The sequence below is a fragment of the Miscanthus floridulus genome, chromosome 19 (assembly GCF_019320115.1).
Source record: "Miscanthus floridulus cultivar M001 chromosome 19, ASM1932011v1, whole genome shotgun sequence".
Classification (NCBI taxonomy): domain Eukaryota; kingdom Viridiplantae; phylum Streptophyta; class Magnoliopsida; order Poales; family Poaceae; genus Miscanthus; species Miscanthus floridulus.
Window position 1 is genome coordinate 3,586,995 of NC_089598.1, and position 5,990 is coordinate 3,592,984.

The following is a 5,990-nucleotide window of genomic DNA, read 5'->3' on the forward strand; positions in this document are numbered from 1 at the left end:
GAGTACCTTTTGGCGCTCCGCCGGGGAAAGGTCAAGAACCCCTCACAATCACCACGATCGGAGTCGGAGACAATCACCTCCTCCACTCAACGATCCTTGCTGCTCCAAGCCGTCTAGGTGGCGGCAACCACCAAGAGTAACAAGAGAAATCCGCAGCGAAACACAATCACCAAGTGCCTCTAGATGCAATCACTCAAGCAATGCACTTGGATTCACTCCCAATCTCACTATGATGATGAATCAATGATCTAGATGAGTGGGAGGGCTTTGGCTAAGCTCACAAGTATGCTATGTCAATAGAAATGGCCAAGAGTCTAAGCTTGAGCCGGCCATGGGGCTATAAATAGAGCCCCAATCAAATAGAGCCGTTATACCCCTTCACTGGGCAAAACGCGTTCTGACCGGACGCTCCGGTCAGACTGACCGGACGCTGGCTCTCAGCGTCCGGTCGCTCGATGTCAGCCACGTGTCCAGACTCAACGGTCATCAGCCTCGACCGGACGCTGCTCCTTCGAACTGACCGGACGCTGAAGCCCCTGCGTCCGGTCGTTTACAGTAAGCTCCCGAGCATGACCGGACACGTCCGATAAAACTGACCGGACGCTGAAGCCCCAGCGTCCGGTCGTTTCCAGTAAGCTCCCCGAGGCATGTTTTTTCGACCGGACGCGTCCGGTCCACCTTGACCGGACGCAGCCAGCGTCCGGTGCTCAACCCTAGCCACTGTGCCGTCTGACAGCTCGACCGGACAGCAGCCTTTCAGCGTCCGGTCGCTGAGTGACCCAGCGTCCGGTCAGTAGACCGACGCCAGCATCATTTCGATCAACTCCATTTCAACTCTTACTTCTTCACCCTTGCTCAAGTGTGCCAATCACCAAGAATTTTGCATCCGGCGCAATAGAAAATAGACATCTCAACCCTACAAACACCTTGTGCACATGTGGTAGCATATTTTCACAAATATTATCAAGGGTGTTAGCACTCCACTAGATCCTAAATGCATATGCAATGAGTTAGAGCATCTAGTGGCACTTTGATAACCGCATTCCGAATACGAGTTTCACCCCTCTTAATAGTACGGCTATCAAACCTAAATGTGATCACACTCTCTAAGTGTCTTGATCACCAAAACAAAATAGCTCCTAATGGTTATACCTTTGCCTTGAGCTTTTTGTTTTTCTCTTTCTTCTCTTCAAGTGTACGCCCTTGATCATCTCCATGCTATCACCATTGTCATGTTATGATCTTCATTTGCTTCTCTACTTGAAGTGTGCTACCTATCTCATGATCACTTGATGAACTAGGTTAGCACTTAGGGTTTCATCAATTCACCAAAACCAAACTAGAGCTTTCACCCTCCTATGTCCGATCGGCCACACCGGACGCGTTCAGTCGTAGTGAGCGGCTCTGGGAGCTCTCTGGGCTCGACCGAACGATGCCCCTCCCGCATCTGGTCGTCCATTGCAGTGAGTCCGATGCGTCGCGTTAGAGCGTATCAGAGAGGGCCATTGGCCAGCAACGGTTACTTCGTTTGAATGGGACACGTGGCGGTCAAGCAGTGACCGGATGCAGCGACCGGACGCGTCCGATCGCCACATCGGACGTGTCCGGTGCACACAACCTGCGTGTCCGGCCGTCTCGCAGTCAGCCCAATAATTAAGCCAACGGCTCTATTGTTTGAGGGTGTCTATAAATACCGTTTGGCTGGCTCTAGCTCACTCTCTTGGCTATTTATATTGATATAGCAACCTTATGAGCTTAGCTAAAGCCCTCCCACTCATCTTCATTATTGATTCATCATCTTTGTGAGATTGAGAGTGGATCAAAGTGCATTGCTTGAGTGTTTGTATCTAGAGACACTTGGTGTTCGTGTTTCGCTGCGGGATTCTCTTGGTACTCTTGGTGGTTGCCGCCACCTAGATGACTTGGAGCAGCGATGATCATCGAACGAAGGTTGGTGATTGTCTCCGGCTCTGATCATGGTGATTGTGAGGGTTTTTGACTTTTCTCCGGTGGAAAGTCAAACGGTACTCTAGTAAATTCCTCGTGCCTTGTGTGATCCTCATCTTGTGTTGATTGTGCAGCACTCTATTGAGGGTTTGGCGTGTGATGTCAATTAGCGCGTGAACCTCCAAATGAGTGAATCGCCACAACGAGGACTAGCTTGCCGGCAAGCAAGTGAACCTCGATAAAAAAACATTGTGTCATTATTTGATTCCGAGGTGATTTGTTTTCATTGGTATTCATTCTTGTGATTGATTGGTTTATTCCTCGACTCGACGGTATAACCATCTTGCTCTCTCTCTGTTTACATTACCGCAAACTAGTTGTCAAGTTTATCGTGAGAGCTTGTTAGTTTGGTTAGTGTGGTTCTTTAGTTAGTCTTTGAGAGCACACTAACTTTGTGCAGTGACATAACTATTGTGTCGATAGAGACTATATAAACTAGAATTGTTGTAGGTGGCTTATATTTTTAGTAGGCTAGCGCAATACTCGCTTGAACTCATATTTGTCTAACTGGTTTGCTAAGTGTTGTTGTAGAAATTTTTAATAGACTATTCACCCTCCTCTAACCATTAGGACATTTCAACGTCGGGGGCCGGCGAGGGCGCGGGCCAGGGGGCGGCGGTGCGGCAGCGGTGGCGGCGCCCTGGCTCGGGAGCGGTAGAGAGAGAGAAAGAGACAAAGAAAGGGAGTTAAGACAGAGTACGACACCAATGATCTTGGCGTCAAGCTCGGCGCCAAGATCTAAGGCGTCAAGCTTGACGTCAAGATTTACGGCGTCAAGGTGGCTATCAAGTCACCGCTACGTCTGCGTCGATGCCTATGTCAGCCTAAGACTTAGGCGTCAAACCCTTTGACGTCGAGACGTGTAAGCTCGACGCTACCGACGATGACGCCGAAGTAAAGGTTCATATTTTGAAAGAATACCTATAGAATATATTTGTGAAAAACTTAAAAAAGGAAAAAAAAATCGGGAGCGACGGGTTCGTGCGCGCCCCGATTTCTGGGCGAGGCCCGTAGGCCACGTCAGCGCACCGCGTGGCTGCATCCGGTTCCGTGCCGTTGCACCGTGGCGGCTAGCCTACTAGTGGTCCGCGTTATTTTTACTTTTTTTTTGGCACGCTTTGCTGCTCATCTTTAGGCCACTACATTGCCAGCAATACTCAGCTAGCACTAGCAGGTTCGAGTTTTCTCGCTCAAAATTCAAAAGTGAAGCTTTTTCTTTTGTTTTTGTAATTTTTGGTTTGACAAACAAAGTCTGGTAAAGCAGAAGCTTAAAAAAATTGTTCGTTTAATGTTTTGTTTCAAGAAGACAAAGAAAGCTTAGTTTTTAGGAGCTATTTAGATCCATTAACACTAAAAATTAGCAGCTAAAATTAGTACTAATGGATCCAATCTGCTAATAACCTGCTAATTATTAGTGAGATGATAGCTAACTATTAGTTTCATTAGCAGATTTGTAGTTACTAATAGGTACTAATAATTTATGCGTACCTTCAACTCAATATCTAACCACTTATTAACATGGAATCAAACACTCTCCTGCTAAATATTAGCAAGCTAATAAATACGGAGTAGCAGCTATTAACTAACTAATTTTTAGTGCCGACGGATTCAAACACATGTCCTTAAAGTCCCTCGCTGATGAACGAGCGCAGCCGAAATCTGTCAGGTTCGGTATGAAACGCCAGAATGTTTCTCTGTTTCTGCATTTTTCTTACGATGAAATCCGAAACAGTATCTTTGACAGTCGCGGACAATTCTAGTCTGATGTGGCAATGACGTGGCTCTCCTCATTTTCTTTTTCAGTTTCTTTTTTTTTGGGGGGTGGGATACTGGGATAGTACGTGGGATGAATGATTGTTTCAGTTAGGTTTCAGAAACTGAGCACATCAAAGCTTAGCAGCTGAAAAAAGAGAGCCATATACTGGAAACTGCACGTCTCGGTTTTCGTTTTTCAGTAGTACCGTACTCCAACTTTGGTGTGGGTGAAGCTATCCCGCATAAAGACATTTGTGATTTGTCTCTTGCATCGTGTACTCTGTGAGTCTGTGACTATGTCCGGTGCCTGTCCTACGATTTGAAGGGTCCTCTAGTGATCTTATCGCAACGACAACTCTTGACCATGTATAAAATTTTATAATATATAAACACTAATTTTATTGTAAAACAAAAGCAAATTCAATAATATATTTTAAATTTAATATGTCTGATAATTATCGAGGAACAATGTAGATTAAGCAATATAGGCCTCGTTCGGCTTACTGAAACATGACTGAATTGACTGAAAAACACTGTTCTGGTGAAATGTCATGAGAGAAAATATTATTCCGGCTGAAAAAATAAGCTAAATAGTGCGGATTATAAGGTAAGCCGAACGGGGCCATATTTATAGATGTATGATAATTATCGGAGAATAATGTAGATTAAAAAAGCAATATATTCGTTTTATTTTCTCACATATGATAAATGTTTCTTAGGTAATATTTTAAAATTCTAACACTTAAATTAGAAGAAAAATATGACTATATAGGTACAAAGTATTAGAAGTCTGAAATACTATACAAATAATTAATTTGGATTAAAAATAAAAAGGAAAATACATTGGGTCTAAACAACTGATCAGTGATCGCAATTCGTAAGGAGCCAAGAATCAAGATATCGTCGTCGTAGAGCCCTGCCTGGTCGTCGTCCTCGTGCGCCGTGTCCGTGTCTCCGGTAGTCTAGCTCTTCACGACGGCGCGACGTGGCTCGCCAGCTCCGCGTGTGTAAGGCGCACGTCGCGAACTCACGATCAGAGTGTGCTGTGTGCAGCGTGACTCCTCGTCTCCTCTCTACCCGAGGGCCGTGGAGAAATGAAACTAGGAAAAAAATACCGATGTTGTCTTTTTGAACCGTCTGGCCAGTTCTATGTCTTTCTTCTCATTAGTTTGCTAATGCCTAATGTACTATAAGACCTGAGGGTTTATATACCTATGTTTGAGCTCCTCCTTTGCTTGGACCCTCGACCGTCGCACCTCGTGCCCTGCCCCTAGGGCCGGCACTGACTCTCTCGCAAAGGGTCCAAGGGCACAGCACACGTCACGTCACATCACGTTTACGTGATCCTGCTACAGTTGTGGATGCCGTCGTCTATCTCTTGTGGTCTTAGACTCCTGGCTCAGCTAAAAAAATCAGTTAAAGTTTAGCTGAGTTTAGCTACTTCAACCCAGTTAGAGCTAGCTAAAATTTAGTCAATCTATTAGCTGGAGGATCCAAACACCCTAGCTAAAATTTAGCTGAAAGAACTAGCTGACTAAAATTTAGTTTTGAAACTTTAGCTAGCTAAATTTTAGTTGGGTATATCCATGAGGCCCTAAGTATTATTATTAGTATTCTTATGTGGTAAGTAGTACTATATACGAAAGCACAGTAAAGTCTTTGTCAGTGATTTTTTGGCCGTGGAGTGGAGGGTCCTGGTACACCGTACACGTCGCTGGTGGCGCCGCCCCGTGTTTGTCGTGAGGAGGCACCCCTGGAGCGAGCCCCGCCAAAGCTCCCGAGTCCCGAGTCTCCCCCGCCTCGATGACCTCCCGCTCCATCCCTCCTCACCTCACCCAGGTGCCGACATGCATGGAGGATTTTAGCTAGACGAGGAGCCTCGAGCAGCACGGCGAGGCAGGCGCCGCCCCCTGGCCTGGCATCTGCCGACTCGACTCGGCGGTGGCCGCGCGCGGCAGGCAGAGGCAGAGCAACGTCGGCGAGCGGTGGACTGGGGGGACCCAACGCCACACCCAAGTGCCGACTTGGAATGGAATGGTATGGAACGAAAGCGGCACGCACGCCAGCACGGTCGGGACAGCGACAGCAAATGGCGATCGATTCAGTCCGGAACTCGAGAGTGAGTGTGGCCTCCTGTAAAACGGAAGCAACATTACGAGCTTCTCTGTCACTATCAGCGGCAAATCTATCACCCGTGAGACGCGATCATGGATGGTCTCAACTCGATC